The following is a 24,288-nucleotide window of genomic DNA, read 5'->3' on the forward strand; positions in this document are numbered from 1 at the left end:
GAATTATGATTAATTCACAAGGGTGCTGCTGACAGATAAGATACTTTATCTGACAGTATGTACTAGTTGCTTTGCCTGAAACCAAAGGAAAAAAAAAAAAACACAAAACCCAAACATACAGACTCCGAAGTTGCTAGCAACTATCAAGCATAACACATTGAGAAGGATAATGAGGCTACATGCACCTTTTAATTTAATAAAGAGCTTGCCTGTGAGAATTCAGCCTTGATTCAAAAAGCAAGAGGGATTTAGGGAGAGGAAATATATGGAGAACAATACACTGTAAACAATAGAACACCAGGGCCCCTCTTGCCTTTTCAGCAAGGAATGTGTAAGAGACATGAACTTGAGATTGCTGTAGGAGGCACCATCCTCGGTTTTGGCGACATCCCAGTTATGCAGGCCAGAGACAGAGCAGAACATACAGCCTTTTTCCAATGTTGCCATCCAATTATGCCCCTGTCTCTGGGATGAAGACATCTGGGCAGAGAACTCATGGGATTTTCAGAATGTAGAATTAAAAAAAAAAATCTTTAGAAAGTAAAATGACGAGGACGAAAGAAGGGAGTAGTTCTTCTGTTTTGTTAAGAAAAGGCATAAAAATTCAGGTTTCTAATGCTTTTCTACTTTTTTTTTTAGGTGCTGGGAATGACACCCAGGGCCTCTCACATGCTAACTGTGTGCTCTACCACTGAGCTACGATGGCAACCCCCTTTATTATTTTAGCACTGTGTGAAACAAAGAAACATGCAGTGTGATTGCTTCAGTTTTGGTTTAAGACGTAACCACGCCTCAGGAAAAACCAAAACAGCATCACTTACTCCCTTACCAAGCCAGCTCAGAAGCCCTGAACTTCAACCTATCAGTCCACATCCATGCATCACTCTGCCAATCCCCAAAATTTGGCTCTGGTTGTTTTTGGGGACTGGAGAGTGAGTACAGTCTGAGGACCAAGGACTCGAAATCCTATGTCATTTTGATGCCAATGTTATCTTATCCTGACCTTATGATTTTACAAAAAGCTTATGTCCTATAATCATGTTTCTCTTTAACTGGTATTAACCTTTCAGTGACTTCTCTCCTCTCTCTCTCCCTGTATCTCTCATAACTACCCTCTGTTAATCAATTGTGCACTATAGATGGGGGTCAAGGAAACCTACTTCCTCCTTTGATAGCCTCCAATGTTTCTACTCTTGGGGATAAAAGTGCTTTAAATGGAGTTATATTCTAGGAAAATCAATATATGATTACTGCAAAGATTTGTATTGATTGTCCTGTTGCATTGCAAAAAAGGCTAAAGAAAAATGGCACAGAACATTTTCCTTCAATTCCTACTCTGCAGAGTTTGTTGTGAATGTTTTGGGCAAGAAGAAAATGTTGGAACTTTAATAACCCAAAGTTTTCATCATTCAATTCGCTTTCTTCTTTCTTTCTGCTGCAAAGCATTTTATTACCACTCTCTGGGCTTCTTGGCTATAACACTGGCAGATACTGGGGCTGCTAGGAGAATTCACAGTGCAAAAGACTCTCCCTGCAGGTTGCCTTCCTAACAGCTATCCTTCCCTTCCCACTCCTTTACTGAGTTCTAGTTTTGTTGGAAGCAGCCATGTACTCAGGTGAAAAATATCTTCCATTTTTCTCTGATTGGTTTGATGGATTAAGTTTTGGCTAATGTAGTTATTTGGCAGAAATTGTTGGGCAGGGCTTCTGGAGAAGTTTCTTTAAAAGCGGGTGGGGATCTATTCAATTGCCAGACACATTTTGTCCTTTCTTCCTACATGTAATATAGATGAGATATTAGGTACTGCACCAGTTGTCTTGCAACCATGAGGTAAACTTAGGTAAACCTAGATACTAGGATACTCTAGGATACTAGAAACTATGGCCAAACTATTGTAGGGTAAGAGCCATAAACAAGGGTGACTTTGTAGAGCCCAGTATAATGCTATTCTTTGTGGATTTCTTTCATATGAAGGAAAAAAAAAATAAAATAAAACTCCCATGCAGTTAGAGTCACTGTCAGGACTTTTGATATTTGCAAATGTCTGTTTACTTGAGTCCTCAATGTCACTCCAAGTAATAATTTTAAAAAAGGAAGATTTATCTCCAGGGCCAGTGAGACAGTTTGTATTCCCAGTAGTGCAGACACATACAATTTTATTGCAGTAGCTTGGGGATTTATCCTGGTTCTTCTACCCATAGGTAATGGCTATTGGATGGTCCACATACATACTTCTAAGGGTCTACATTAGTTTTGCTGTTTTCCCAAATTTAGTGTTAATAACCCCTTCGGCATTTTAAGAAGTTCAGCGATCCTTTGTTATTTTTAGCTGTTTCACCTCTACCCCCTCCTTCTTCTTGTAATAGGACTCCAATTTTCTTTTGAGAAATTTCCTTCCCCTGTCATGTGCAGTCTCAGTGGAAGTGTCATTACAGCTAAGACACAGGCATCAGATCCAGGTTAAGCCCTATCAGGCTTTGATAAAGGCTTTAAGGTTCTGGAATAGTGCTATTTTATTATTATAAATTAAGAGATGGGTCATCCAAAAGCCTGCACCTTACAGACAGAACACTCATCACTATGAAGTTCCTCTTAATAGATGGCTACCTAAGTGATTTAAAATTTTCAATGAATACAGAAGTTGCTGATTATGGAGTCTATTGACTACTTAGTTTCAATGGACTACTTACTACATTTCCTTTAAAAAATTGCACCTTAAATAAGGCACACATGTGTAAATACCGAATGGTTTCTCTGTTGTGAATAATCTGCAATAATATAGAAGATCTTAATAAGATTACTGACATTGAGAAATGGGAAGAAAGGAGCTAAAGGTGTAGGGAAGGTGGGATGGGTAGGGGAAGGGTAAAAAGGGAAAAGAAAAAATGTGAGATAATGAAAAGATGGAAATAAAGTGGTTGTAGATGAGGAGGGGAGGAGGGGGTGAAGGGAGGGCAGGGACAAGGGGAAAAAATGAGAATCAAGACTTGTCATGTAGAGGTACAAGATCCCAACAATGAATGTCACTGTACTGTATCCCTAAAATGTACCAATAAACTCAATTAAAGCTGAAAAAAATTGCACCTTAAATAGAAGGTGCTGTTAAATTAGGAGAAAATTAAATTTTGGTAATAACAATAATAATAATAGTAACCTTTATTAAGTATAGCCTATGTGGCAGACACTATGCCTCAAACTTAAATATACAATTTAATACAATACTCATAACAGCCTATTAGATGAGGTAGGCACTATTATTATTATTCCCTTCATTCAGATGGGAAAACTGAGGTAGAGAGGTTAAATAATTTGCCCAGTGCCATCTAGTTTGTAAAAGGAAGAACCCAAAACTACTGTAATGCTTGGGAAACAAAGTACCATGAGAAATACTTTGGTATGAAAAAAGCAGAATGCAAAATTTATACGTATTCAACAATTATTCCTATTTAAACTGTATTCTCTTGGCAATGGTTGGAAATTAAGTGTCAAAATAAAAATAGCTGTGTTAGGGGAGTGGGATACAGATTAAGTCACACCCCCAATTTCTTTCTATTATTTTCAAAACTTGAAAAGGAGGGAGGGACATGAAGAGGGGAAAATACTTTCTTTACAAACAAGAGAAATGGCACACTTTCCTCTGCCCCAGGATGCCTCTGGTTTCAACCAGGAAAGACTGTCTTTCGCCCTTCACTGCAGACTAGGCAGAGTGCTGAGAAGGAGGGGAAGCTTAGCAACGCAAGGCTCTTTATCCAGCCAAGGTAAATGAAGTTCGGCTGGTCAGGAGAGTAAATAAGATTAGTTATGGGCTCCAGGTCATCCACTCACGGAGGTCAGAGAGTGTGAGATTATTATCCTTGGTAGAAGAGCAGCAAAATAGCATTACGGAATAAATTAATGAAAAAGGTAGAAGATTATTTGAACAAAAGCCCTAATCAGTTTAGAGATTTCACTCAACTGCTCTACTGGCCATCAGTCAAGCTCACAAAACAAATATGCTTGTTCTCTTAAGTAATTCCAGGAGATCTACCCTTCTTGCTTCAAAGACATCCAATCTAAGGAAAGTCATGAATAAAGTTGCCCAGTCTGCTGTTACGCCTCATACAAAACCCACTGATGCATTAAGGTGCACACTACTGAAATGTACATACTTAAAAAGCAGACGACTTACAGAAAACACATAATTGCTGGGCCTGTTTGGCCTTTGATTCCAAATAGAACATCCTTCCATACCCATTCAGAAACACTGAATTCACCAATGTGCAAACTGCGTATTTTATTAAATAAACACAAACTAGGAGATAATGACATACATTTGTTTTCATTACAAGTAGTAATGCAATATTTCTCCAAGGCTTACTACATTAGCATTTCTCTCCACGTTCCAAATGCCTTTGAACTTTTTGAAAAGCTACATCTGTTAGCTCCCGTGTATACAGCAGAAAGTTACCAAGTGAATTAAGTTTTAATATAAATTGCTTTGTTCACTATTAAGATTGATGTTGGACACACTGTACTCCAAGTTGCAAACTGCAATTACAATTCGTTGCAATTATCTTTGGTTGTTAATAGCACAAGATAGCATGTCACTTTCTACCAAGTGTATAATTTATCATTTGTGTTTTTTTTTCCTGAACTCTTGTGGTATTCCAAATGTATAATCTTGTTGTATTTATTTCCCAGTGGTCCAACAAAATGCACAGCAAGTGCTGACTAGAACAAACTAAAAAGCACTGCTATTGACAAGCCGTCACTTGAGCAGTAATGAACATTCTGCCTCCACTTTCACCTCAACAAACCAGCAGCTTTAATTTATGATAAAGCAAAGGAGCGGCAACCTTCAGGTTTATTATACTCTCAGTGCTGTTTCAAATAAAGTAATTAGAAGGTCAAGAGACAGGTCTAGAAAGCCAAATATAAATGCAACCCTTCTGTACTGACATTAAAAAAAAAAAAAAGACCTGTGTGTTCAAAGAGCATTTTATCCATCTTTCTTCTCCACAGTGGGGCAAGTTTTGTTTTTTTTTTTTTAATACTACCGTAACCAATCAGAACCAGTGGCAGCCCCATTCCTTGACTTTTTAATTTGTTCCATGTGGACTACAAGCAGCACACCTAAGAGACTCTGTCCTTAGGAGAATATGACTGCCTAGTCCAAAAACTTCTCTGAACTGCAAACAGAGCAGGTGATTAAGAGTTTGGTTTTCTTTTGCCTCTAAATAAAGAAAACTCAATGGGTGAAGTCATGGAAAGGTTCTAGGGAAATTCTACAGATACAATAGTAACTCACAAATAAATTACTTTTAAAATACTCTCCTTTAATTTTTTCTTGAAAAAAGGCCAAAGAAAAGCAGCTTATCTAGGAGAAAAAATTGGACTTTCAGGATACTTCGTTTTCAGTAACAAAAGACACAACTATAATAAATTATCGTGTTTCTAGGGAACTATCTGTAATATCACACTTGGTTTTAAAATATACACTGTAGTTTTGCATACATTGTATTCTGAGTTATTTCCTCTCTCTTTTTTTTTCTCATATATAAAAATGATACCACTCTAAAAGTTCTCTGAAAGGCCATGAAACCTAATGGGCCTTGACTATATGCCCAGCCCAAGTTGGACCATTTCAAGGACCACATTAACTTTATTAAGCCAGCTGCCTTCAAACCTCTTGATCCAAGGATTACTTTAGTGGGAAATAAAGTCTACTCTTCTTCTCTCCATTACTTACTCTTTTAAATTCTTCCCAGGCCCTACAAGGAAGAAAAGGGCAAGGAGGGACAAAGAAGATAGAAAGGGAAAAGAGGAGAAAGTATAGAAGAAGGAAAGAAAGTCTGGATGTGGGCCAAAACCACAACACAAGGGGCTTCTGTACAGGTCACAATATATATAGATAGATAGATCGATAGATAGATCTATCTATTGATCTATGTACATCTATCTATCTCTATGATGAATGCTATGTTTGAAAAAGTTTTCAAATAACGAATATTCCAAAATGATACAAGTCATTCATGGCACCATAACTTAAGAGAATTCTACTACCTATGTGAAGGCCATTATAATCATCTCCAGCTACCTCTTTTGGAGGTCTGTGGAGCAGATATTCCAAAAGCTTGTCTGAAATAGCATTTTGTGGTGTAATTTTTGCTTCAAGTAATTTTTACCATCCTCTATTCAAGTAGTCAGTCTAATTACACTTGATTATATAAGTGGTGGAAGTGTATGTAATCTCATAATTAGGACAGGTAATTATGTTGTAAAAATCCTTATAAAATTGTAAAACAGAAAGTGCACTAGTATACTTGGTGGTTCTATTGTCCCTCAGTTTCCACCCAGAAAAGCAGCAGAAGTAATGACTTTTCAAGGTCTGGTAAGAAATGGGTGCATTAGGGGGCTCTTGTTTATCAGGGCAAAGGGATGGGTAGCCTTGGTCCAAAATCTTGATAGTCCTAGTCACATAATTTTTATATGTCCAGGTAATAAGAAAGGAATAATATCTATACCCTATAAACCAACCATATATATAATGCAAAATGATACTGAATTTCTAAGGCATAAAATATAATATCTAGGCTGATTTCTTCAATCTAGAAACATGTTTTATCCTGTCAATGCTTTTTGTTATTTATTTTACTTTAAAATATAATACTATTAATTGATTCTATTATTAGGAAAATAAATATAGAAATACACTAGATAATTTTCCAATATCTTTTGAGACAGTAATTATAGGTATTTCTCCGTCTAGATAGAGAAAGAAGTGCTTGACCTGCATTTCTCAATCTTCTTATTCTTTTCTGGCCTTTCACCAGGGATGCTAATGAGTGGTGAGATGCTCAAAGCTCTGGGCTGTGCAGTGGAATAAGATGCTCAGAGTCTGCACAATCCAGACTGGAAAGTGAGGCTTGTTTCATTAGGTTGTAAACCTTTATTTCAGCAGAAGCCCTAATGATGTCACAGTACTAGATGTCAGATTGCCATCCAGAGGGAAATCCTCTGAAAGGGAACCCAGTTTTTCAGTCTCTTCCATAAGAGTCCTAGGAGCCAGCAGTATATAGATATAGTGAGGGGGATCCTGGTTTCTACATTAGGGGGTCAGCACTGAGGTTGGTATTCAGAAAGGGATAAAGGTAGGAAAAGTCCTGTGTTTGGAAGATCTGTCATTGCTTCTGCACATATCCATTAGATGTATAAATTGTTATTCAAAAATTCTAAAGGTATACCAGAGATTGAAAAAGAAAACCATGCTGCCCAAGGGAGGCACTATTCATTACCACCCCAACAAGCAACCCCTTGCTAACCGAACACTTTTATTTACTTAGGCATTTTATTTAGGTATACAGCACTCAGAGAAGGTTGACTTCATTGCCAGCTCAAAAGTAAATCTTGGTTAATCATCCAATAATAGTGCTTTCATTTCCCTTGACAGCTGTTGGTTTAAGAGTTGGCATGAAGTTCAGATCCAGACAGAAGGACCAGAGGAAGGGTAAGTGGAAGCTCCTAGGAATGATTTCCTCACTCTTGAGAAGGAGACACCACAGGAGTCGACTTCCTTTCATGTCTGTTGTTTCTACATACGTATGTGATGCTCAGAGATACTGTAGCCATTGGAAACATGAAAGAAGGCAGCATGAGGGTGAAGGGGGTAATGGCCGGCTTGAAGAGAAGAACCCAAGTATTCAGTGATGTCACTGGGGCTATGATCATATTGTACCTACAGCTGGCCTAGTTTTGAACTTCCTGTAATATGAGATAATAATTTTCCCTGTTTAAGCCAATATGAGTCAGGGCATAAGTTGATACTGTGCCCATTTACCCATTATGGAGCAGCAATGTATTTTTAGCTTAACCATAAGCATGCCAGCACAACTAAATTAAACTTGCACATTAAAATTAAACGGGTACTTGCATGCACTATTGGTAGAATTTTTTAAATTAGAACAATCATTTTGGATGGTAGTTTATCAATATGTATCAAGAGTTATAAAAGGCTTGTGAATTTTGTCCCATGTCACACTGAGGAATCTATTCTAAGAAAAGAACCCCAAACACTAGGCATTTTATTCTGAATACTTGATAGAGTATTATGTATGCATTAAAATGGCAATTACAACTGTTAAAAAAGAGAAAAATATTTTAAGTGAAAAGCAGCATACAATAATAACAACACACACAAAATGGTAATAACACAAAACTCAACATGAGTGTGTTTATGAGCTTAGAAGAATATCCAGCAAGACGATTACAGTATAGGTATGTTTTCAAAATGTGAGACTGAGGGGTGTTGTTTTTTCCTGCTTTCTTTTTCAAATTTCCTAAATAGACAAAAACACATATATATTTGAAATCCCCCTTGCATTATTTAGCTGCTTAGTACAATTTGTGGACAAGGCTGATTGAAACTGTCTAGAGAGGGAGGCTGGGCTAGCCTGGGGAAAATACTGGAGGCTAATGCCGAAAGCTCATTAGCACCAGGATTTCTTAACATTTCTTGGATTCTTCTTCTAAACTCTGACTATTCTTTCCATTTATTCTTTCTTCTTTCTCTCATTTTTTAAAGCCGATAATTATTCCATAATTTGGGTAAGGTAAATGATAACAGTTAACATATAGTGGGTGGTGAGCTAATACACTACCACTGAAAGAAGCCCATTGGGGAAATTACTATTTCTAAGTAGAAAGAAAATGTCAGCTGCCTTGATTCAAGGATTCTGCTTCAGAATAAATTTGCCTGGAAGGGTGCACAGTGGGGGCTGGGAGCTATTAGTGAATTCTTCCAAATAAATGTAAGGACATAGGTGCTTCTTCTAATCTAAGCCAACAAAGGCATGTTGACAAAGTCCCAGAGAAGCTCACAATATTCCACATAATTAAGAGGGATTGTTGGCATCAGAGGGAACAGAAATGTTCTGTAGATTAAGTGCTTGCTTCATTGCTAATGACTGCCCAATTTCTTTAGACTAATTGGTGCAATCTACATTTTTGCAGCAAAGATGAAGTATCAACTTGATTTGGTGTCGATAAAAAATTGATAGATGCTTCTGCTACTTCCCAACAATACATGGATTATTACTACTATAATTATCATAAATGACAAAACATGGGCAAGTGGTGATTACAAGTCTAATTCTATCTTGAGGTTTTAATGGCATAAACCACTCAGGCTTTACACTCATGATTTACTGCATCATCAAAAGCCCTGAAAGGATTACCCTGGGGTGAATGCCACTCATTATCTTCCCAATCATGGGCTGGTTTGGCCCAACATGGAAGAAATAATCAAGGCTGAGTTCTTAGGAAAGCCCTTTTTAAATATATAAATCTCCAGTTCACAGAGGAGTCATGTACCTGCTAATATCCTGCTCTCCATTTCTGGATGTTAAAGCTGCATTCTGTCCTGGTGTGTACAGCAGGAGGGTGTCTGTCTCTATGTCACAAACAGCCTACAAACCTCTGTGTGCCAAAGCCCGAGAGTGCTGTCAGCACTTTGTTGATTGCCAATCCAGCACTACCAGAGTGCAACCAACAAGGATAAGGGATAAAAGGCAATATATTTCAGATGTTCCCACCTAATTGGGCACAAATACCAGTTCTGCAAAATTGTCTTTCTCTGGAGGAAGGGGAAAATGAGGAAGGCAGAGGGGAGGAGTTTGTATGCCTTGTGGGGAATGCTTTCAGGGAGCACTAAACAACTTGTACTATAATAAAACATACAAAAATTTACCCTGGTACAGATGGAGCTCCAGGATTAAGAGATCCTGTCCCAAAGTCCAGGCAGGCAACCACAGCAAAGCAGCCTGTATGAGGGGTAGCAGCAAATAGGCAAGAGATACCCACCAAAATGGGTTAGCTATCCTTTTGTGGCTAAGAGACTGTTGCCATGTCAAAGAGGACACTGTCTGTTCTGTTTTCTTCAAGAAGGCAGAAGTCTTTGTTTTTATGCAAAATATCTAGGTTGGCAGAAGATTGGCTAGGTTTGGATCTGCTAACATCTGGGACGTGTTACTAATTCATAATAACTCATCTAGCTCATCAAATTGTTTTGAAGATTAAAAGAAGGAATTTTTAAAAGAATTAATGACACAGTAAATGCCAGTGGCTATTATTGTTGCCTAAGATTAGGTATGATCTGCTGGCACTTAATTTGTGACTTGTGCTATATAGACAAAATGACATATAGAAGGCAGGATACAGAATTGGTCAAAAATATTGGTTTGAGGCAAATTATGTGGATTCAAATCCTATTTTCTCTACTTGCTGGAGGCTGTCTGACTTTGTAAGTCACTTTGTGAAATCTTAGCTTTCTCATCTAGCAAATGGGAATAAAGAGCACCTCCTCATAGAATGCCAAGGATGAAATTTATATGAACCAGATATCACAGTGTTTGGCACAGGATAAAACACTCAGTAAGTATTTGTAGTCATTACTCATATTGTCATTTTTATTGTTTCCCAAGCCCTTGAATTTTTAAATCTATTTGTCGAAGATGGTCTAAATTTTCTGCTTTTGTCTCATTTCTGCCACAGGTATCTGTGCCATGGCATAGCATTATGATTACCACAAGGAATTCACTTTTGAAAACTGATCTATTCATCTGAGAATTGCTTCTTAGGGAACTTCGTCAACTGTTTCAACTGCTCCTAAGTGCAAAGAGCTGCTGCAAACAAGCTACTCTGCCTGGATGTGTCCTTCACTCTACCATCTTAGGAGTGAGTGCTGCCCATAGCCATCCTCTGGGGTGATGTCATGTTGATGTCTACTACTTAACATGAAACACACACACACACGTCTGCACTGAGCTACATCCCCAGCCCTTTTTATTTTTTATTTTGAGACAGGGTCTTGCCAAGTTGCTGTAATGGGACTTGAACTTGCTGTGCTCTTGCCTCAGCCTCCTGGAGTGCTGGAGTTACAGGCACACACCACCATACCTAGCTGCCATAATTTTTTTATAATCTGTAAATACCTAATAACATCAGTTTAAGGGAGTATATAGATGAAATACCCAAGATTCCTCTCTCCATTAATAAAGGCCTGAAAATACACATACTTTTTAGAAAATACAATTTAGGCCAGTTAGGCTTGTGTGCATAAAATGACTTTCTCCAGTGGAGCAAAGAGGGTGAGTCCTTTGTGCAGTTAACCAAAGTTTTCTTGCACACAAAACTAAAGGAAGTTCCCCAGTCTGACTCACGATACAGGTTCAGATTGAGAGCCTTCAAAGTCTTCTCTTTGAAACCGATAGAGAGCTTCAATGAAAGGACTGGGGGCTCCTGAAAACCACAGCACACCTAACACTAGCCAAGGCAAACCCATTTCCCATAAAACACTCCACAAGGGAGGGAAGATACCAATTACACTACAAGTGTCAAGAGGCGCACACTGCTGAGAGTGGACATGCTTCAAGACAACACAGGTCCTCTGTCACTTACTTATGATTTTCAAATACCCTTTCTAGTGCATAGAGAATCTTCTATGTTACAGCCATTTGGGAAAAGAAATTATAGATATGATCTGTTATTTGGAGAACCACCAGACTGTCATGTATAGGCTCCTGCTTTCTCATGTCTAGTTTTACTCTGTAATTTACCAGGTAAGTCTCTGGTTGGCTTTCTCTGAATCTCAAATCACTGAAAACAAGTCAATAAATATGAAAGAGCTGTGCTTTGCAGATAAAAGTCATCAGGAACTTTGCAAAAGAAATTTTTCCTCCTGATAAGAATCTCCACTTCTTCTTATTTTATGCTCCTAGTCATGCATACAACTACATGTAAATTAATTTTGTTTTCTCTCAGATTAATTGGACATCATTTAAATATTAAAAAGAGTAATGTTTACAATGCCACCCTCATCACTTCAGTGTCATCACCTTGTGAGTATGGGGGTCATTAGATGCTCAGGAGTCAGGGCAGCTGAGATTGAAGTGAGGTTCCTCTGGAAATATTTTAATGTAACCGACTACCCCCTTCCCATCCCCTCCCCTCCACAAGACTCACAATTTAAAAATGCCCAAATGCAATAAGAGATATCATTTACTGTCGGGGATGCACATACCAGAGGAAGTGCTGGGGATAAAGGAAATCTGTGAATCAGAGAAAGATGTTGGTATGCAAGATTGAAGATATACCAGCTGGCCCACTGCTTCAGCTGGTTTCCAGAGGCCAGGAAGAAATTAGTCTCACAGTTCAGTTGAAAGAACACCTGGCCATCCACCCAGGGGCACAAATTCACTATGGAACAGGGTTATCTTTGTTTCCATAGCAAACACACCTAGGAATTAAGTCAGTTAAAATTCTATGACTCTCACTGTCCTGAACTGCTTGCCTTCATAAAAAGCAGGAGATGGAGAAGGGTGAGGAAGGACTGTGACTGTAACAATACTGGTGTCAATGGACTGATTCTAAAGGTCGATGATCTTCCCCAACAACTGTATTGGAGCATGTTGCACTGAGTTGCCATGTAGATTGCACTTAAGATTAATAAATGTGAAAGGCCAGGGGAAGGAACTTTATCAAAGCCAAAGAGTTAGTACTCTGCTATAACCAATAAGGTAAATTAGAGGTAGTAAGGCTTCCTGCAGTGGTTACATTTACTCAGTGTTCCCACAGCTTTGAGATCTGCCCAAAGCTCACAATAACAAGTCAGAAATAGAGTCAACTTCCTCACCTGCATGCAAGCTTATGAATAGAAAACATCACTTTACAGCCGAACCTTCAAGTATGACAGTAATTCATTCTCCCAAGAAAGGTCAGGTTGAGTCTTGCCACGAAGCACTGAGGAGTGTGGATGGGTGGGGTAAGACAAAGAGGAAGCTACATGATAGTAGGGGAGATTACTGGGCTGGATTCAAAACAGAAAGCCACATGTGCATCTTGGAGGCAGATGGAAAAGGGTGGTGGTAGAGGTGCCAGCATATGAAGGCAGAATGTGCTAGCAAATCCCCCTGACACAAGTGGTAGGAGACTCGGGCAGATTCACTGTGGAATGTGGTCTGGGAACTGGACTCCTGGGAGGTAATCACCACGGAATCAGTGAAAGGCACAATCTTTGTGAAAACTTTAACCTGTAGATTTTGTTGCCCATTTATTCTTCCTCCTGGTAAGTTCTCATTCCCTCTTCTTGACCTGTTTATGAGCATGTTCCACTTGTCTTTTTTGCCTCCTATCTTTCAGACTGCCAAGATTGGCGAAATATATCCATACATTTTTTTTTTTATTTTTTATTTTTATTTTTTGTTACCAGGGATCAAACTCAGCTCCTTGCGCTTGCAAGGCAGGGGGCAGAACCACTGAGCTAAATCCTTGCCCCCCATATTTTTTAATTGAGGTTTAATCTCCTATGTTCAGTCCGATGAAGTGAAATTTATTTTTTAAAATTTCATGTACTGTTAACATGTCTTGAAATATTTTTTTGCTGAGGCCATCCACTTCTCACTCGGTAAACCACTACAGTTATAACACTGACAAAGGAGGCTGGCAGCATTCAATGCCATTTACTGATACCCACTGTATAAGGACCCAGTGCTTGGTTCCATTCAGGGTAAAAGAATGACAGTCCCTTACCTTAAAGAATTATAATCCAACTGGTAGGTGCCAATAAGCTGGCCACTGCTGCACTCCACTTACTAGATTACTTGAAAATGAAGTCTGAGCCTTTGGAAATATGCTTGTCTGTGGATGCCAGCACAGAGAAGAAATTATTGTTTATAGCAGGAAAGACACTTTAGCAATCCAACATTTCTCCAAAAAGGTCCAATTATAATGGTAACTCAGCATATTAAGGTATACTGAATTGGGGAAAGAAGGTGAGGATCTTCCTTGGTTAAATACATTTGGGGAGTATTGTGTTTATTTAGACAAAGTTTATCAATAGCAGCTTTCTGAACTCCAGTTTTTCCCTAGAGCCTTTAATGGTCTCTGCTAAAGGGTTTTGTGAATCTCCAAAGAGAGGACATAAAATATTCTCCATTTCCCAAATGACACTGGATTAGCTCACAGGACATACTTTGGAAGTTTGAAGGAACTTTACATTCTCAAAGAAAGAAACTAGAATTATCTGAAACAACATGCAAATAACCACAAAACACTACAGCCCGAGTCTACAAGTGCTCGGTAGATACCAAATAAAACAGGTAAGATGATTAATAATAGAAAAAGCAGAGCTTTAGCAGTGTACATTCACTAGTTTTTAGCTGCATCACTATTAATAGTCAGAAATCTAAATTAGCTCCCAAATACTCACTGTGTCAAGTCTGGACTTATCAAAGATAACAGAAGGAGCCAGGGACCTACTTTTATTGAGTGTCTAGTAAGTGCTAGTTGTTGGCTTATTTTTAAAAACCCTGTAACATAAGCAGGTGGTTCCTTAGGTGAAACTTGTCTTGTTCTCTACTGTATCCTCAGCACTAGCATAGGGACTGATACATAGTAGGAGCTTGCTTAGTTCTGGAATGAAAATGAACCCATTTTATAGAGTGATAACAAATTAATCAGATGAATTCCTATAAGCTATGTTTCATTACCTACATGTGTTTCATTATTAGACCAAAGAAGTCATTAGCTGGTGACCCATAGCCTGCAGACAATGTCTTATTTAAAATACAGAGTATTTTAAAATAAATCAGTAACATTCAGGAGTTGGGAGATTTCTGACAAAATCCAGATTTCAAGTTGCTTCTTAAATATCAGAAGATTAGGCAACATTACCAGGTCAGTATTCCCATAAGGCTACAGTCCTTGCAGATAAAAAAGACGTGGCTGAGGAGGAGCCTATCAGTGTCCCTACCACTCTATGCCACTTGGGTCATGTTTTGGTTACCAGTGATCTTCGCGCGGGTGCTCCTGGGCATAGTAGGCATTTGAGCTTGTGATCTATAATAATAGTTAATGATAATAATTCCAAACCCCTTTGTATCTATCAACTCACAACAATCCATTTTACAGAGGAACCAAACAGACGAAGCGTAAATAACTTGCTCCAGAATTCTCGTATTTGGTAAGTGATATGGTGGGTTTGGAACTCAGACGATCTGGCTCCAGACTAGTGCCCTTCAACACCATGGCCTGCTGTCTCTTGCTATATGACTATAACAGAGACAACCTGAATTGCTTCCAAATTTTTCATGTATGAACATCTTGCACCCCCCCAAACCATAATGGCTTCAAAGGAATGAAATGTATCATATTTCCTTTATATTTTACTTAGCATATTTTCCCCCAAATACCTTTTTGATTCAATTGATCAGGAGTAGCTGCATAAGTAAACACATTTCATAATACCCCTAACCACACCAGGAAACTAGCCAAAGTCTGGCTCCCCAGAAGCAAGTCCAATATTGACCAAAGCTGCCATAAGCTGGCAGCCCCACACAGTGAAGGGTGGAAGTCTGCCTTCACACTTCTCACAGTGACAAACATCACTGGCTTGCATTACATATCTTTTAGGCTGATGACGGGAATACACATGTATTAAGTTTCATCAACCCTCCATTTGGTTCAGTGTGGGTTTACCCAAACAGCTGCCTGGGAGCCTATCCGTTCACTTAAATTAGTTCTACTTCTCTACTGCTCTGATTTACTGACAAAGCATTCTCTTTATCTGCTAGCGGCATAAGGGTTTTGTCTAGGCAGATATTGCGGTTGGTACAATCACCAGTTGGGTCATTTAGCATTTCGATGTGGGACACCGACTAGAGAAAGGTATTTTAATTCCCAATTAGTCTGTATCAGCAAAGGAAATGTATTTTCCATTATTTCTTTACTATGGATTCTGATTCATAAAGTATTTTAAGAAAAACACATTTTACGTTACTGAGTCTTTGATTTCCCAGAGAAACTAATAAATAATCAACAAAAATATGATTAAAGACTGCTTGAACTACTTATCCAAAAAGGAACTACAACCAGCAAAGAATCTTTCTGATCCAAATCTTTTTTATTCCTAGAAACAGAATTCTTACTTAGCTTTTCAAAAGGCTGATGAAGGCTTCAGCAAAGTTTTGACATAGGATTTTCATATTCAAAATATCTGTTGAAATAAGGGGAGAAGGAATATGGATCTTGAAACTGCATAAGTCCGAAATAGAGCTTAGTAAGCTAGAAAGAGAAATTACTTCTAATTGGAATTCTGTCCTAAAAAATCCCTTTGAAATCATGTTCAGCTACTTTCCCATTATGTGTTCCAGAGAAAATAACTTTAACCCTTTCTGGAACTATCCATCAAAAATTATTTGATATTTATACATTCCTCTTGGAAGAAACTTCTGGGCAATGGTCTGTGTCACTTAGAACTTAATAATGAACCAGTAGTTCTCAAGGGTCCTCCATACATTTTTAAAAAATGCTTTTCTGGGACATGTCTTCCCATCATTACACTGTTGCTTACATTTACATATGACATTAATCTTGGCCAAAGAGTACAAAGGCAGCTGTCAGCAAACTTCTCAATCTTGGTGCATTTACCAGTGAAATGCTACCACCAAATTCTGCTCCAGCTGTAGTTATTAATCCTAGATTGTAGCTTCTTTGAGGACAGGGAGTTTGATCCATTTAAAGCTAGTGTTTAATAAATGCTTCATGAATCATCAATGAATGAATGAGAGCTGCTGAGCAAGCTTTGCAAGCTACTTAACTTCTATTCTCTTCTGGTTTTCTCATTTGTAAAATGGTAATGATGTCTTCCTCAAAAAAAGCTCATGAGGATTAAATGAGATAATACAGGTGACGTTTATTACATGCATTATATTAGCACAGTGTTTGAAACATAGCAATGTTACACTGTTGTTATTAATATATCAATACACATAATAATATAATAATCATATACATAGCTAAGACTTGTGAATGATTTCTAGAAAATGAGATGGTTCTCCTCCCTTTTAGATCTACCTTGATGTAAAGGCAAGAGACTGGATACTGCCTAGAGATAGCCTATAACACAAAGGTACTTGGTTGTATTTCCACTTCATCAGGCTACAGAATTTTATCAAATGAGAATTGGTGGCTTATATTCAAAATTAAAAAAGGGTTATCCGGCATTTGGGAAATTCTCATGTATATGTATGAGGTGTCTCATTTTGAATCTTTCCTCTCTTTTTAAGGACATAAACTCATTAATGGTTTGTGATGCTTAATATGGATCATACTTGATACAGTAGATATACACTAGTTTCATGGAGTAGCTTAGTTCATGATAAGGATAAGCAAATATCAACCTAAATAACACAATACTGGCTATCCTGTTGGTTTACTTGGTAAATTTTTAATAGGGTCTTTTCTCTAAAAATATAACATTCTAATAAAGATCACCAAATATTTAAATATCTATTTCTTAATTATTTCCCAAAAGGTATAGTGCAAAACCAATTATCTACTGTCCAAAATTAAAAGAAAAATTAATTATGGTACAATGTCTTCCACATTTTAACAAAAAGTTGGGAGGGAAGTCACTGAAAACATATTAAGTGTAGTACGAATAGAAGGTAGGTATGAATCATACAGTATTTTCCCTATCAAGAATTGAGAAAGGACAGAGGCTAATGTTCTCTGCTTCAGTGTACTACAGTTTAATATTTTAACAGAAATTATGTTTATTCTTAGGATGGAACAATATTAAACACGCAGTTACAGAAGAGATATTTTACCATCTTTTAAAGAAAGAATATAAAATTTAAAATGACTTCAGATCTCTCTTATATAGCAAAGCTGTCAGCCACAGGTTATGCATATACTGAGAAGACACAGCACCTTCCTTATTAAAACTGGAACTATTTCTATCTTAATTTCCTAGGACAATATCTCTCAAGAAAACTCAAAGAGAGAAATTCTGGATGACGGAGACATAGATGCAACCTCAGGAAAATCTACATGAACCTGATTTTGCCATATGTGCTTAAGAGTTAATTGAATGCTAAGAGGGTAAGGATGACAAGGAATATAAATAAACTTTTAAACAGTAACATTCTTATTGGATCCTTTCTTCTTCCCACAAATCCATTACCTAGGGTCTCATGATGCAATTTGGGGCTCATATCAACAACTCCTCGAAGAGGTCTTCTTTCTCACAAATGTCTATACCCTGGCTTAGCAGAAATCCAACAACTCCTCAGCATAGCCAGGCACAAGCCCCACAATCTCCCCTGCTATTCAGAGTTGATGTAAGGTGGGAAAGGCTACCAGTATTTCTTAGATTTTTCTCACAATTCCAAGATCTCAACACTGGAAAGTGTGAGTGGATATGTCTGGGAAAGGAGAATCATCTATTTCACAGTATTTTCCCTTCAGCCAGATCCCAGACAAGGCTGCCTGTGGAATGGTAAGCGAGCTGGCCCAGAACCATCCAAGGGAGGAACCACCAAAGAGAACCTGCCTGCTTCCAGAAGGGAGTCAATAGAAGCTGTGCTGCTTTCTCCATATCTTGAGTGGGTCAGGTGCTAGAAAGGTAACCTCACAACTCTTGTTAGCACCTCTGAGATCAACGTAAAGTAGAATCATCCTTATAAGGTCAACATACTATAGAGATACCTGCATACTCATGTTGAATGTGGCACAATTCACAATAAATCAGCTGAGATGTCTATCAATAGATGAAAGGACAAAGAAAATGTGTGTGTGCGTATACAGTGGAGTACTAGATAGCCATTAAAAAGTGAAATTTTGTGATGTGCAGACATATGGTTGGATCTGCAGATCATTACACTGAGCAAAATTAGTCAGACTCAGAAAGATAAATATTACATGTTCTCCCTGATACGTGGAATCTAAAAGAGATAACATGAAAGAAGGGAGACTACTATTAGACAAGAGGAAGAGAATAAAAAGGAGTAAAAAAGTGGTATAAGGGAGGTAATGAAAGGATGAATATGACCAAAATATATTATATGCATTAAACACTCCCTCCAAGAAATGTGGATGCAGAGAGGAGGGTAGGGCAAAGAGGGTGAAGGGAGGTAAAAATGATCAAAGTATGTTACATGCACATACAAATCTTCCGGAACAAAGCCTGTCAATCTGCATAACCAAATGCAGTAATAAAAAATACAAAACAGGAAGGAAGGAATGAATGAAGGAAGGAAGGAAGGAAGGCTGGCTAATAAAAAAAATACAAAACAAAAAGAAAGAAAGGAAGGAGAGAGGGGGGAGGGGGTGAATTACTCACTCTTTGGCACTTGGGGACTAAGTGACTTGAGTAAAAGTCCCATATGTCTGGTATGTTTGTGAGACACATGACATTATACACATTTTGGAGAACTAAGGAAAAAAAATCACATTTCCTGCCTTCAAGGAGCTTCCAATATGATATTAGCAACCCCACCCCCAGTCAACAGAAATAGGGTATAATTACAAAATTGTAAAAGGAAGAAGTACTTCAGAGACTGAATAGATGGACCCGAGTAAACTTAATTACAAACAACAGTTTACAAATTCCCAATTAGATCAGTTTCAAAGTCCAGTTTTTCAATGCTTCTGGGCCCCCTTGGCAATTAAGGGCAATACACCTCAGTGTTTCCTACATCTCAGGATATTTCAGAGGCTCCAAGATAGGAGGCTCACCGAAATTCCCAATAAGGGTGCTGATCTCACAGCACAGCGCTAGAAAGCAGATGCTCAGCTGACAGGCAGAACATCAGTAAGGCTCACTGACTCACTCAACACAGGCAGTGAGTGCACAGTTGCCCAGCCCTGAGCTGGGCCCTGGAGATGTAACAGTGGACAGGACAGCCATGGTTCTTACTCTTGGGCAGAGTTCATCTTAGGGGGAGATGCAGGATAAATCAGCAAGGAAACAAATGGGTCTTTCAGGTCCAGCTGAATGCTTGGAGGGAAAAGGAGCAGGATGACAGGACTGTCTGACGGTTTGAGAGGGAAGGTAGATAGCTTTACTGAGGACGGTGAGGACAGGGCTCTCCAAGGAGGTGACGTTTGAGAAATAAAAAATCCGAGGTGAGAGGAGCAGAGAGCATTTTAGGCACAGCAAGTGCAAAGGCTTAGGAACAGAGCCCAGGGTGGCAGGATGAACAGGGCTGAGCATGCATAGTGGCAGCAGCACCGATGATGATAAGAAGACCTGTTTTGCTTCTGGTGTGATAGGGTAATGGCATGGTCTGACATAAATTTTTAAAAGTTATATTATTTTGTTTAGAAATGAATTAAGTATAATTCGCATGCCATATGATTCACTTATTTCAAGAATACCCTTCAGTGTGTCTAAGTATATTCCTCCCTGCTCACTCCAGCCCCCGACAACCACCAATCCATCTACTTTGTGTCTCCATTAATTTCTGACTCTTCTGGACATTTCTTTTCTTTTTTTTTAGGCAGGGTTTCACTATTAGTTCAGGCTAGCCCTGAACTCATTACGTAGCCTAGGCTGGTGTCAAACTCACTGCAATTCTCCTGCCTTAGCCTCCCAAATGCTGGGATTACAGGCATGCAGCATCACACCCAGCTTCTAGACATTTCATATTAATGGAATTAAAAGTATTTTGTGACTGGCTTTTACTTATCTCCATGTTGTTAATGCTCATCTATGTTGCATCATGATTTAGTACCTCATTATTTTATTGCTAAGTAGCATGCATGTATCACATTTTTCCCCCAGTACTAAGGACTAAACCCAGGGCCTTCACCCTGAGTTACAACCCTAGGACTATTTATTTTATTTTGGGACAGGGTCACACTAAGTTACTCAGGTTGGGCTTGAGCTTGTGATCCTCCTGTTTCAGCTTCCCAGAGTGCTAGGATTATAAGTGTGCCCCACCATGCCTGGAATATAGCCCATTTGGATTAGCCATTCATCACTAACTGGACATTTAGGTTGGTTCTACTCTTTGGCTAGTATTAATAATGCTGTTTGGAAAATTGTGTACAAATTTTGTATAAACACAGGTTTCCATTTCTCTTAGGTAACTAGGAGTGAAACTGCTGAGTCATATGGTAATTCTATGTGTAGCCTTTTTAAGAACGTCCAGACTGTATTTCAAAGTGTACCATTTTACATCCTTACCAGCAATGCATGAGAGTTCCAGTTCTCTCCCTTCTGATCAAGACTTGTTAATACCTGTCTTTTTGTAGGCCTAAATTTTTAAGACAACACTTAAAATTTTTTCAAAGTTATCAATGTTTTAAAAATAATTATAAAAATTGATTTGCTTATTAAGAGCTCTGAAGACCTGAAGTTACTGGAATTCTAAAGGATAATGTTGTAGCAAGGGAAGTAGAGATCTCTGTTATGAAACTGCCAAGCAGAAAATAAAGACAATGAGATAAAGTAGAACACATACATCTTTGCTCGAAATTTGATAAAAATGCATTCAAGAAACTAGGAAAGACCCTGGAAAGGTCAAACTCAGAAGAAGAGAACTGGATCTTATCCAGTTGAAATCCCTTATTTTATAGCTGTGGAAATGGGTTCAAAGAAATAGAGTGATTTACCCAAGGTCACATGCAGATGAGTGGCAGGGTTCAGCTCACAGTACGCACTTCTTGACTCCTATTTTTTGTTGTTAGGAATCATAATAAATCAAAGAAACAGCTCAAAGGTAAAAGTATACCTAGTGGTTCCAACTCTACCATTCATCACACATTATACCAGTTAAAAGGCAATATAAGGGTGATTATCGCTGTGCTTTAATCATATTGTGTTGTCTAAGACATGCTGATGGACATGTGTTTTGGAAAGTCAAATAAAACCACAGAGTTGGTTGTCACTGGCTCTATTTCTTTAATTTACATAGGCTCAGCTTGCCTTTGGGGAATTTACAGACCAAAGCAAACCTGTCCCCTACAGACACTGTGGCAACAATTCTTAAAGCAGAGTTATTCTGTTTGTTGTTGCAATCACTTGTAATCAGAGAAATCAGAATGTTAGCATGATTCTACAGAATTATACGGTAGCTTCAGATGGACCAGAATCTCTCCCCCTCAGCCGTCTTAGGAATTACCAGTAGCTGAGAAAAATATCTACAATCCAGGATCTGATTTAGGACCAAAACACCAAGGGGATTTTTCCCTCATAAATATATCTGTTCTCCATTCTTCACCCTAACCCCCTTCCTTTTCTTTGAAATTTGAGTAGGACTCCTATGCCTGCTGACCTGTTAGAATATACTTGCTTGTTTGCTTTCGCCTACGTTTTTCTTAATGCAATAACTTGAAATGTCAACATGAGGTGACAAGTAAATCCTCAGTCAAAATAAGTTTGCAGTCAAACAGGAGGAGGAGGAAAAAAAAAAAAACTTATAAAAAGCCAGCTGTAGAGTTCGTTGAATATTGGCCAAATGGCCACAGCACTAACAGAGCAAAAACATTTATCATCAGACAAGATCATTCCTGATTTCTTATTCAGCAATTGGCATGCTAGATCCTTTTCTTTGGGATTCACCATTGCCCCGACTTTCTATCGACTGCATCAAGTAGGTAAAGAGAGTCCATAGCACACTGGCTATAAACCCTGGCTACATTTCTCAAAGCCAGATGTACAGATAAAAAGGAATATCTGTTAATCCAGAGGGGGAAAAGACCAGGTACGTCGATTTTTAAAAATTTCCCGAGAGGTAGAAACAGTAAATCAATGAGCTCCTCTGCAATGTATTCTGGACAGAATCGAGACTTTTCCATTCTAACTTGCCACAAAGTGTGGGAGATTCTGGACAATTAAAGCAAATCTGTATGATGGGCAAAAGGAAGTTCCATGGAGTTGTAAATGGAAAAGAGAAGACAAGGTCTGCCAGCCAGCAACCAACTGCTTTCATGGGATCTTTCACAGGGACTACCAAGCAAAAATGCACAACATGCCAAGTTATGAAAACTCAGTCTTTTACATAGTTTTCCAATTTTCACCATAGACTCTCCCTTTTCCCCGCTTGGTTTGGCGGCCTTAGCCCTATGGCAGCTTGTCTGCTAAGGCCCTCAGCTGAGAGGGATGAGTTACAAACCCAAATCCCAGTGTTTGTTAAGGGGATTTATGCATTAGGTTCTCTGAAACTTTACCCAGAAAGTCTTCCCCATTCCTCTGCAGGGTTTCCGGAAGAGAGAAATCCCTTCTGTGGATCTCCTTTTGACTTGATGTTGGATACAGGCATGTATAAATCCTGCTAATGACTTCTGCCTGTGGCTGACAGGTTCTGGTCCTGGGTAGAAGCTGCGTTTTCCAAGGCTGTTTTTTGCTTATTTCCAAAGAGGATTTACTGCATGACTTCTTCTGTGAGCATCCACATTCCCCGTGATGGCTGTCAACACCTTTGACTTATTTGGGTGCTCCAAATTCATGCTGTCAGACATGGTATCCTAAATATCCCAACATTTAGAACTTCAAATTATGTTGGGTAAAATGTAAGGGCTCTGGGTAGAGTTCTTACTTCATTAGTCTTTAGATAAGAGTATTTGTGGTTTTCCTTTGGGAATTTCCACAACTCAGAGCAAGGATTATGTGTGCATGGAAACTAACTGATTTAAACCAATCAACATGTGCCACATCTCTTAGTCACATGAATTGGGTCATATAATTCAATTAGACTAGGGAAGACACATGGTGGTAAGAAACTGGGATTTCTGAGAAACAGAATTGTTGCCTCTTTTCTAGGACTGGTGATATAAGTAGTAGGTGTGAAACTGGGAGACACAAGCATCTTACAAAGCAGGACAGAAGAGGTTATAGCTTCTGCAGCCATGAGAAACATAAGAATGAAACCAACTAAAAAGAGTCTAAGAGCAGAGAGATGGGTCCTGGTAATATGGTTTAATAGCTGGATCAAGCTATTCCTGAAGCTAGTTAATCATGTACTTTTAATTTACACTAATGAATAAATTCTTTTTAACTAAGTTAATCTGAGGTGGGATTTCTGTCTCTTCTAAGGGAAGAGACAGCTAGGTTAAATAGATTCCTGGTAAATACATTAAGTTTCTGATCTAAAGTCTTGCCCTCCCCCTAGAGCACAGAAACACAATTTTATAAAATGCTTCACATCTTGAACAGAGACTCTAGCAATCCTTTCATATTTTATCCCTTTTGTCACCTCATACACCTTTGCTTACCTTATCAATCACCACTTTTTGTGTTTTGCCTCTATACTGTTTTTCACTCACGCCCTATCAACATGGTCTCGATGCTTTCATCTTATGAACTGTCTCCCTTTGTCCATGTTCTGTTCTGCTGATCACTATAACTACACTTCCCTGCACAGTCACGATTTTGAAGAAGTACTCTACTCAAACCTGCCTAACAGCTCAGTGCTGCATTTTGTTTCATTAAAAAAAGTGTGTGTGTGTGTGTGTGTGTGTGTGTGTGT

General features: G+C 38.5%; 1 protein-coding gene and 1 long non-coding RNA gene across 2 annotated transcripts in view; one reads left to right on the forward strand and one right to left on the reverse strand.

Annotated features, from left to right (window-relative positions):
- Fto (FTO alpha-ketoglutarate dependent dioxygenase) overlaps positions 1 to 24,288 on the reverse strand; it is a 391,986-nt gene that overhangs the window by 74,285 nt on the left and 293,413 nt on the right. The window lies entirely within an intron of this gene.
- On the forward strand, positions 14,752 to 17,927 carry LOC104865902. Its single transcript, XR_781299.2, has 3 exons — positions 14,752 to 14,996; positions 16,883 to 16,943; positions 17,790 to 17,927. It is a non-coding gene; the product is annotated as an uncharacterized LOC104865902 (long non-coding RNA).

Source organism: Fukomys damarensis, unplaced genomic scaffold (assembly GCF_012274545.1).
Source record: "Fukomys damarensis isolate Sample0158 unplaced genomic scaffold, DMR_v1.0_HiC HiC_scaffold_32, whole genome shotgun sequence".
Classification (NCBI taxonomy): domain Eukaryota; kingdom Metazoa; phylum Chordata; class Mammalia; order Rodentia; family Bathyergidae; genus Fukomys; species Fukomys damarensis.